Below are 11,698 nucleotides of genomic sequence, written 5' to 3'. Positions count from 1 at the left end.
ACTGTATCTTTTGCTTTGCAGGGGAATAAAAAAGGCCAGAAATTGAGCTGTAAGGTGAGTTTTCTGGTCAAGATTTATTTTTCATTCTCTCTGCACTTTTTGCTAGACTGAGGAAGAAAAAGAACTCAGAACGGTGGCTACCTGTTGGTCTCTCTTGAGCAGCTATCTAGAAAATGGGAAAAGTTGCTTTACGTAGCTTCAACATCTCCAAGAACTCCTAGAATTTTTCCAAATGGTGCTTTGGGAAAGAAAAATGTAGAAACGGGAAAACAAGACTACATTCCTGAAACCTTTCAGCATGAGAAACTTGTTACTGAATCACGTTTGTTAGCCAAAACGCTGGTGCTGAGGTTTTTCAGCAAACAGGAGGGTTTATTCAAAAGGGTGCCGAAGGAGGAAACTGGAGAAAAAATCCCAAATCTGCACTCCCAAAGGCAACAGGCTGGGGTTATTTATGGGATAATGAATAACGGAGCAGGGTGGTCCAAGGCATACGGAGCACGGAGAGAGGTGATTGGAAGGTGTGGTAATTGACATTCAGCTCAGGCGTAACTAGGTTACTGGCATCTGCAAATTCAAAAGGTCACTAGGAGGACCCGCGCGTGCCCAGTTGGCGGGTGGGTGGTCCAAACTGGTCTTAACCAGCTCAATTAGAACTGGATGCCCATGACTTCAAGTTGCTGGAAAAGAATCTGGCAGATATCTTACTCTCTAGACCGTAAAATCCTTGGAGGACTTGTGAGTTTTGTAGCAACAATGAAAACGACCTTGATTAGTGAAGGCAGATTACAGGTGAAATGGATTTAACCCACGATTTCAAAATCATGGAGAACTTTCTGGCAACGCCGCTCATCCCTACTCAGACCCTTCCAAGCCTAACATGAACGTTGATGAAATTTAAATTTTGGCCAAGGTGGAACAAACTGAATGAACAAAACAGACTTTCAAAATCGCAGTTTGTAATTTTAAGCAGTATTAAATGTAGTCTCCCAGAAGAGAGAACTAGCTTGTGCTGTAGCTTGAGGATTTTATGCCGAGCAGGCATTTTCAGTGGAATCCATTTTTTAGAATAGGAATAGCTTGCTGATGATTATCCTGGATATTCTTCCTGTGTACTCATTGGGTAGAATTCTTGGCATCTGAAATATCTTGGCCAGAGCATGAAATCTTTGCTTCTCTCCTTCACATCTTACTCAGTTCATTTCAGTCAGTCATGTCCGACTCTGCGACCCCGTGGACTGCTACACGCTAGGCCTCCCTGTCCATCACTAACTCCTGGAGTTTACTCAAATTCATGTCCATTGAGTCAATGATGCCCTCCAACCATCTTATCCTCTGTTGTCCCCTTCTCCTCCTACCTTCAACCTTTCCCAGCATCAGGGTCTTTTCAAATGAGTCAGTTCTTCCCATCACGTGGCCAAAATATTGGAGTTTCAGCTTCAGCATCAGTCCTTCCAATGAATATTCAAGGCTGATTTCCTTTAGGATGGACTGGTTGGATCTCCTTGCAGTCCAAGGTACTCTCAAGAGTCTTCTCCAACACCACAGTTCAAAAGCATTGAATTCAGCATTCAGCTTTCTTTATAGTCCAACTCTCACATCCATACATGACTATTGGAAAAACCATAGCTTTGACTAGAGGGAACTTTGTTGTCAAAGTAATGTCTCAGCTTTATCTAATAGTAAGATTGAAACAATTCAACAGCTATTTATATTCCAGATATAGAAATTACTAAAAAGAAACCCACATTCTTTCTGTTTTAAAAAGTTTTTTCTTGTATCCATCTGCAGAGCAATATTGAATTCTTTTTTCTTTGCCCTTCTCTCTTCCCTGCTTTGGGTAAAAAAATATCTTACACTTTTCTAAATCAAAGGACTTGACAAGCTAAACTGAAGGTATCCTATAATTTCATATCATATTTTTTATATAAGCAATGGAAATTTCTTTTTTTTAATTTCGTTTTTAAAATTAATTTTTATTGGAGTCTAGTCTGGGCTTCCCAGGTGGCACTAGTGGTAAAGAACCTGCCAGCTAATGCAGGAAACAAGAGATGAGAGTTTAGTCTCTGGATTGGGAAGATCCTTTGGAAAAGGAAATGGCAACCCACTCCAGTCTTCTTGCCTAGAGACTCCCATGGACAGAGGAGCCTGGAGGGCAACAGTCTGTAGGGTCTCGAAGAGTTAGACACAACTGAAGTGACTTAGTGCTAGCTTGGAGTCTGTTCTATAGTACAGCAAAATGAGTCAGCTACACAGATACATATATACCCTCTGTTTTGGATTTCCTTCCAATTTGTCATATCATGTTTTGAATAACCTCTTTAAAAGGTCTTCAATTAAAAGTCTAAATAATATTTTATTTGGTCTGGTTTATATATGTCATTGTTCCAAATACTCCCAAATATCTTTGATTGTATAGACATATGTTGAGTCTAACAGGATGCTTTTTCTGTTGCCACCACACTGTAAATTTTACTTCGTCTTTCTTTTGTACCACAGACATTTGTGGAATGCCAGACACCATTCTGGGCTCTCAGGACACAGAAGTGGGTAAGTCACCTTGCACTGTGCATTATAATTTTAACCATATTTTTGCACACGTTATCTTGCTTAAATTTTATTATACCCTTGTGAAATAGACTGGGGAAAAGGTGATATCTTGATTTGGTAGATGTGAAAATGGGGGCATTTACCTGTTATGATAAACCAGCTAATGAATGGATTATCATGGTTCATCTAATTCATTCATTCAAATGCCAAGCTTGTCTATTTGTTGTCACATGAGGCAAGGTCATGACCACCAGGAGTCCTGAAGAATAAATATAAGGAATATGATTGAGATTCATACAGACACAGACATACTTGCGCCAGAACTGAAGTATACCCATTCCCGGTGGCCCACTGCATGATCTCCTGGTCTTGTTGTCTGTGGCATAACATGGCATGGCAAATCGGATGGATTGAGGCTTCCTGTTTTTTTATATAAAAAAACTTAGCCATGTTCCAGGACCATGTACCACACCAGCTCTACGCAGCATATGGTGGAGCAGACACTTGCCAAGCATGCCTCTCCCTTCCTGACTTGCCTAGCCTGGAAACAACCTTCTCCTGAGAGTCATTTGATTCATTTCCTTCTAGCTTTTGTTCAAATCCACCTTCTCCAAGAGACATGTGCAGACTATTCTACTGAAAGCTCCCGCCCCAGCAGGAACAGCTGCTGCTGCTTCTTATCCTGAGATTTTTTTCCTCGCTCCCCCCAGTTAGAATATATGTTCATTTACAGCAGAGATTTTTGTCTGTTTACTTAACTGATAGATCTCAAATATCTGGAAGGGTGCTTGATAGACTATAAGCACTCAATACAGGTGACTGACAGAACTCTCAGAAGTGAATATTTCTCAGCTACATAAACAGGTTAGATAATTCAATAAAAACACCACCATCACCCCCAAAACATTATTGAAACATACTTTTCTTTTTTCTTTAAATTCCGTGAGCCACAAATCAGTTCTTTCTGCACTTGACACCACTCAGTTCTGCCATAGCATACTTCTCTAAATGAATCACTCTAAAATTTCCCTGTTGCTTGTTGAGTTTTTTCCACATCTTTTTCTGCTGGATTATTATTCTGATACCTGGGAAATAAAATTCTTGTAACTTTTGTTAAACATTTTTTCTGTTTCTTACAAAGTGGTTTTCATCCACAAGTCCTAGGCTCTTTCCATCTATGATTAATATAGATTCAGAAAAGAGAGTTAGTTCAACACATACAAGGGTCTGCTCCAGTGATGCCCCTACTGACCCTGACCTTGAGCAAGCCCTTCAACTTCGATAATAAAAGAAGAGGGTTGAATGACGTGATATATAATCTGCTTCTCCACATTTACAGCATATTGTAATAAAGAAATATAACTTCTTTATGTAATATAATAATTTGATAATAATTTAATGTAATAACAAATAATAAAATAAAACATTTCTTTTCACATTTCTCACCCTAAGATTTCTCTCCTTCCACATTTCTTTAAGCCTGAACATGTTTGGTGATTGACTTGAATTCTGGGTGCATCCTAGAGAACTATAGGTAAATTACTTTCCCTCCCAAGTAATCTGAATTGGCTTAAATCCCTCAAAATGACTGTCTCAAAGGAAACAAACATTCCAGGATTTTGAGAAGAGGGTGGTGGGGATATAGTTAAGCTAGGATTTATTGTCATGGTGGTATTTTGCCTAAGTGATTTCATCAGCCTGAAGAGGAAAATATCAGGCTGAACCATACGAAATACATTTAGGTCAAAAATAAGCTTCACAGGGTGCACCCCACATGTACCTGTGTAGCACTATTCATGATACAAAAACAGTTTGAAACTTAATCTTCACAGAGAGGCACCCTCCGAGTCCATTGTCATTTCTCAGGGGCTGAGTTTGCAGGAAGGTTATTATTGGGAGTATGAAGATACAAGGGCTCAAGTGACTGTCAGTCTGAGTTGAAGTGCTGTGTCTCCAGGTAGCACGTCCACTGGGGTCACGGCATCGCCTCTCCTTCATGCTTCCTAACAGAAGGGAAGTGCTGACTATGCAGATGAATAAACGTCCGTGCCTTCACCTGGCCCTGAACACCCCTCCTGGTTCCTCTGTGTTGTGCTCTGAGAGAGTAAATAAATGCGTGCAGTTATTATGAGGAACTGACAGGGCAAAAGGGTTTCCTGCACACTCATCAGATCCTGGCCCTTGCAGGAGTCAGCTTTCCCAAGCAGGGGATGTGTCCAAACACGTGTCTCCATGTCCTCTTGGCCCTTTCCTTTTCCTTTGTTAGGGCAAATCTTTCCAGGCAGCAAACTTTCTTTTTTTGTGATTTTGTTTTTCCTTTCTGTGGAGGCCAGTCAGCAGGTCCTGCTTTAGGCAAAATTGTAAAGTAGGCAGAGTTTCTCTTTGGCTTCCGCCTTCCCTCCCCGTCACCATCTCACGCCCCCCACTTCATCCGTTCCATCGACCAGTCTTAACTGGATGTTGTTCTCCATCCTCAGGGCATGTTTCTGATTGGGATGTTATTTCAAGATAATATCCTAATTCTTAGTTAGAATTCATTATTTTTTTGAAAAGATTTTTTTGATGTGGACCATTTAAACCTTTATTGAATTGGCTACAACATTGCTTCTGTTTTATATTACATATTTTTTTTTTTTTTGGCCCTGAGGCATGGAGGATTTTAGTTCCCTGACAGGGAACAAACCTTCACACCCTGCATTGGAAGGTGAAGTGCTAATCGCTGGACTGCCAGGCCAATCCCTAGCATTCAGTATTAATCAATTAGTCAGTCAGTCAGTGCAGTCATTCTGTCGTGTCCAGCTCTCTGTGACCCCATGGACTGCAGCATGCCAGGCCTCCCTGTCCATCACTAACCCCTGAAGTTTACTCAAACTCATGCCCATTGAGTCAGTGATGCCATCCAACCATCTCATCCTCTGTTGTCCCTTTCTCCTCCTGCCTTCAATCTTTCCCAGCATCAGGGTCTTTTCAAATGAGTCAGTTCTTCACATCAGGTGGCCAAAGTATCAGAGTTTTAGCTTCAGCATCAGTCCTTCCAATGAATACTCAGGACTGATTTCCTTTAGGATGGCCTGGTTGGATTTCCTTGTAGTCCAAGGGACTCTCAAGAGTCTTCTCTAACACCACAGTTCAAAAGCATCACTTCTTCAGCACTCAGCTTTCTTTACAGTCCTACTCTCACATCCATACGTGACCACTGGAAAAACCATATCTTTGACTAGACGGACCTTTGTTTGCAAAGTAATGTCTCTGCTTTTAAATATGCTCTCTAAGTTGGTCATAACTTTTCTTCCAAGGAACAAGCATCTTTTAATTTCATGGCTGTAGTCACCACCTGCAGTGATTTTGGAGCCCCCCAAATAAAGTCTCTCACTGTTTCCATTGTTTCCCCATCTATTTGCCAAGAAGTAATGGGACTGGATGCCGTGATCTTAGTGTTCTGAATGTTGAGTTTTAAGCTAGCTTTTTAACTCTCCTCTTTCACTTTCATCAAGAGGCTCTTTAGTTCTTCTTCACTTTCTGCCATAAGGGTGGTGTCATCTGCATATCTGAGGTTATTGATATTTCCCTCAGCAATCCTGGTTCCAGCTTGTGCTTCTTCCAGCCCAGCGTTTCTCATGATGTACTCTGCATAGAAGTTAAATAAGCAGAGTGACAATATACAGCCTTGACATATTCGTTTTCCTATTGGGAACCAGTCTGTTGTTCCATGTCCAGTTCTAACTGTTGCTTCTTGACCTGCATACAGATTTCTCAAGAGGCAGGTCAGGTGGTCTGGTATTCCCATCTCTCTCAGAATTTTCCACAGTTTATTGTGATCCACACAGTCAAAGGCTTTGGCATAGTCAATAAGGCAGAAAGAGATGTCTTTCTGGAACTCTCTGCTTTTTCTATGATTCAGTGGATGTTGGCAATTTGATCTCTGGTTCCTCTGCCTTTTCTAAATCCAGCTTGAACACCTGGAAGTTCACGGTTCACGTGAATCGTACTGTTGAAGCCTGGCTTGGAGAATTTTGAGCATTACTTTACTAGCGTGAGAGATGAGTGCAATTGTGCAGTAGTTTGAGCATTCTTTGGCATTGCCGTTCTTTGGGATGAGAGTGAAAACTGAACTTTTCCACTCTTGTAGCCACTGCTGAGTTTTCCAAATTTGCTGGCATATTGAGTGCAGCACTTTCACAGCATCATCTTTTAGGATTTGAAATAGCTCAACTGGAATTTCATCACATCCACTAGCCTCATTTGTAGTGATGCTTCCTAAGGCCCACTTGACATCGCATTCCAGGATGTCTGGCTCTAGGTGAGTGATCATACCATCGTGGTTATCTGGGTCATGAAGATCTTTTTTGTATAGTTCTTCTGTGTATTCTTGCCACCTCTTCTTAGTATGTTCTGCTTCTGTTAGGTCCATACCATTTCTCTCCTTTATTGAGCCCATCTTTGCATGAAATGTCCCCTTGGTATCTCTAATTTTCTTGAAGAGATCTCTAGTCTTTCCCATTCGGTTGTTTTCCTCTATTTCTTTGCATTGATCACTGAAGAAGGCTTTGTTTTCTCTCCTTGCTATTCTTTGGAACTCTGCATTCACTAGTTGGTAGCTGGTGTTAATTATTTAGTATTTACATAATAAGTTTTGATATTTACTTGATCATCATGAGCATTTATCCTCCTAAATGTTCAACAGTTATTTTTGTTTCTCTTCTTTTCCTCTCCATTGGTAGAACCAGCCATTCCTATTGATCCTATCTTCCCTAGTGGCTCAGATGGTAAAGAATCTGCCTGCAATACAGAAGACCTGGATTCGATCCCTCGGTCAGGAAGATCCCCTGGAGAAGGAAATGTCAACCCACTCCAGTATTCTTGCTTGGAGAATTCCATGGACAGAAGAGCCTGGGAGGCTACAGTCCATGGGGTTGCAAAGAGTCAGACATGACTGAGTGACTGTCACTTTTCATTCCTTTTCCACAAGTAGACTCCTAGCATAAATCTGAACACTTCTCTTCATCCTCACCTCTCTCACCTTGCTTCATGCTGCCATCATCTTTTGCCTACATTATCATAGTACCATCGTAACACCCTACTTGACCTCCCTCCTTCCCCCTTTGCCCCCTAATTCATTTTTTGAACAGCAGTCAGAATGACCTTTTAAGCATATAAGACCAAGTTTTCCCAGCTTAAAACTCTTGAATGACTTGCCATCACATTTTTCTACCAAGCCCCAACTTATTCCTGTGGCCTTGGGTCCTAGCTGATTTGGTCTCTGGTCTTTTCTGTGGCTTCCCTTGTAGCTCAGTTGGTAAAGAATCTGCCTGCAATGCAGGAGACCTGGGTTCAACTCCTAGGTTGGGGAGATCCCCTGGAGAAGGAAATGGCACCCCACTCCAGTGTTCCTGCCTGGAGAATCCTATGGGCAGAGGAGCCTGGTGGGATGCAGTCCATGGTGTCACAAGAGTTGGACACGACTTAGCAACTAAACAACCACCGCCACTTCTCTCTGGCCTTGTCCTGAAGCACTCTCTAATGCACTCTGCTGCACCCCTCCTGCCTTATTCTGTGTCGTCCACACCTCAAGTTTGTTCCCCTCTTTGGCATTTTTCAAATGCTGTTCCTCTGCCTGGACTGTGCTTCTTTCTGATTTTTGCACAGTTGACTTTTTCTTGTCATCACCCCTCGAGGTCATCACGGAGCCCCAAGCTGAGCTCCAGGGCTATACAACAGGTTCCCACTAGCTCTCTATTTTACATCTGGTAGAGAAGGCAATGGCACCCCACTCTAGTACTCTTGCCTGGAAAGTCCCCTGGATGGAGGAGCCTGGTAGGCTGCAGTCCATGGGGTCGCTAAGAGTCAGACACGACTGAGTGACTTCACTTTCACTTTTCACTTTCATGCATTGGAGAAGGACATGGCAACGCACTCCAGTGTTCTTGCCTGGAGAATCCCAGGGACGGGGGAGCCTGGTGGGCTGCCGTCTATGGGGTCACACAGGGTCGGACACGACTGAAGCGACTTAGCAGCAGCAGCAGCAGTATGTATATGGCAGTGCTATTCTCTCAGTTTGTCCCACCCTCCCCTCCCCACACTGTGCATCAGTTCTCATTGGAATGTCACTTACAGAGAAGCTGCCCCTGATCACCTAAGCAGGACAGTCATCTAGACACTGTGTTACACCAGTCCACTTTGGTTCTCCACCTAGTACTTATCCCATGTGACAGTATCTTATTTGTTACTGGTTCTCTTTCCCTCACTGGAATGAAAGCTCCCTGAAAGCAGTTTACCCTAGGCATTTCCCCAGTGCCTAGAACAGTGCCTGATACATAGTAGACAAATAGCAAATTAAATTTTTGTTGAATGAATTTGTAAGTATTAATGTGCCTGGTTCTTAACTTAATCTTCTCAAAATTCCTTTGAGAAAAGTACTATTATTTTTTTTGTTTTACAAATCTAAAGGACAGAGGCAAGAAGAGCTCTTTAAAGAAGGCTGGATATATAACTTGTAGGGTCCAGTGCAAAATGGAAATGCAGGACCCTTTCTTAAAAATTAGTAAGAATTTTTAAGATAGAGAGAGCTGGGCAGAATAAGGAGTTTTTAGAGAGCTGGAAAAGGCATCTTGAGTAGGGCTCACAGGGTAATCCTCACTGAAAAGGTGAAATGTGAGAAAGACTCAGGGTTGCTGAGGGGATTTGCTGAGTGGATAGTCAAGAGTAGCATTGCAGATACAGGGAACAGCAGGAGAAATGGTCCATAAGTGGAAGTGGTCATGGGAGATGGAAAGTAAAAGTCTCAGTGAAGATTCTGGAAAATGTTGGAGGGTTCTGAGTAGAGGAAAGACGTGGCTTTGTCAGGAAACTATCATTTCAGCTGCTGTGCTGAGAATAGATCTTGGAGGAGCAAGTGGGAAGGCTTCCGACAGGTATTGCAACAACCAGACAAAAGATGATGGTGGCTTTAACCATGGTGGAGCATGGAAGTGGTGAGAAGGAGTCAGACTCTTGGTCTATTTCCCAAGGAGGATGAACAGAATTTATTAATAGTTTGCATGGGAGGCAAGTAAGAAAGAGAAGAGTCAAGGATGATTTCGATGCTTTTGACATGAGTAATTCAAAGAATAAGGTTGCTATCCTTTGGAATAGGAGGGTATGAGTAAAGCAGGATTTTGTAGGGGATATTGAGAAATTCAGGCTTCCCAGTTGGTGCTGGTGGTAAAGAACCTGTCTACCAGCAGGAGATTTAATAGATGTGGGTTCGATCCTGAGTTGGGAAGATCCCCTGGAGGAGGGAATGGCAACCCACTCCAGTATTCTTGCATGGAGAATCCCATGGACAGAGAAGCCTGGCAGGCTATGGTCCACAGGGTGCAAAGAGTTGGACACGACTGTAAGACATCCTGGAATGTGAAGTCAAGTGGGCCTTAGAAAGCATCACTATGAACAAAGCTAGTGAATGTGATGGAATTCCAGTTGATCTATTTCAAATCCTGAAAGATGATTCTGTGAAAGTGCTGCCTCAATATGCCAGCAAATTTGGAAAACTCAGCAGTGGCCAAAGGACTGGAAAAAGTCAGTCTTCATTCCAATCCTAAAGAAAGGCAATGCCAAAGAATGCTCGGACTACCGCACAATTGCACTCATCTCACATGCTAGTAAAGTAATGCTCAAAATTCTCCAAGCCAGGCTTCAGCAATACGTGAACCGTGAACTTCCAGATGTTCAAGCTGGTTTTAGGAAAGGCAGAGGAACCAGAGATCAAATTGCCAACATCTGCTGGATCATGGAAAAAGCAAGAGTGTTCCAGAAAAAACATCTATTTCTGCTTTATTGATTATGCCAAAGCCTTGACTGTGTGGATCACAATAAACTGTGGAAAATTCTTCAAGAGATGGGAATACCAGACCACCTGACCTGCCTCTTGAGAAATCTGCATGCAGGTCAGGAAGCAACAGTTAGAACTGGACATGGAACAACCGACTGGTTCCAAATAGGAAAAGGAGTATGTCAAGGTTGCATATTGTCACCCTGCTTATTTAACTTCTATGCAGAGTACATCATGAGAAACGTTGGGCTGGAAGAAGCACAAGCTGGAATCCAGATTGCCAGGAGAAATATCAATAAGCTCAGATATGCAGATGACACCACCCTTATGGCAGAAAGTGAAGAGGAACTCAAAAGCCTCTTGATGAAAGTGAAAGTGGAGAGTGAAAAAGTTGGCTTAAAGCTCAACATTCAGAAAACAAAGATCATGGCATCTGGTCCCATCACTTCATGGCAAATAGATGGGGAAAGAGTGTCAGACTTTGTTTTTCTGGGCTCCCAAATCACTGCAGATGGTGACTGCAGCTATGAAATTAAAAGACTCTTACTCCTTGGAAGGAAAGTTGTGACCAACCTAGATAGCATATTGAAAAGCAGAGACATTACTTTGCCAACAAAGGTCCGTCTAGTCAAGGCTATGGTTTTTCCAGTGGTCACATATGGACGTGAGAGTTGTACTGTAAAGAAAGCTGAGTGCCGAAGAATTGATGCCTTTGAACTGTGGTGTTGGAGAAGACTCTTGAGAGTCCCTTGGACTGCAAGGAGATCCAACCAGTCCATCGTAAAGGAGACCAGTCCTGGGTGTTCATTGGAAGGACTGATGCTAAAGCTGAAACTCCAGTACTTTGGCCACCTCATGCAAAGAGTTGACTCATTGGAAAAGACCCTGATGCTGGGAGGGATTGGGGGCAGGAGGAGAAGGGAATGACAGAGGATGAGCTGGCTGGATGGCATCACATCACCGACTCTATGGACATGAGTTTGAGTGAACTCTGGGAGTTGGTGATGGACAGGGAGGCCTGGCATGCTGAGATTCATGGGGTCGCAAAGAGTCAGATACGACTGAGAGACTGAACTGCACTGAACTGAAGGGACTTAGGAGGCATGCAGGCATTGAAAAATTTAGTTTTGGACATGATACATTTGAGATGGTTAATTGATATCCAAATAGAGAAAAGGATAGTTGAATAAATGAGGCTGGAGTTACATAGATATTTGAAAATCACCAGCACTTACAGGTTGTATATAAAGCCTTGGGTTAGGGTATATCAATAAAAGAGTGAGAGCAGGTAAAGAGTAGATCACTTAGGGCCAGGGACACTGACATTAACAGATGCAG

The sequence above is a fragment of the Ovis canadensis genome, chromosome 3 (genome assembly GCF_042477335.2).
Source record: "Ovis canadensis isolate MfBH-ARS-UI-01 breed Bighorn chromosome 3, ARS-UI_OviCan_v2, whole genome shotgun sequence".
NCBI classification, from domain to species: Eukaryota; Metazoa; Chordata; class Mammalia; order Artiodactyla; family Bovidae; genus Ovis; species Ovis canadensis.
Note: the sequence above shows the minus strand (reverse complement) of the source record.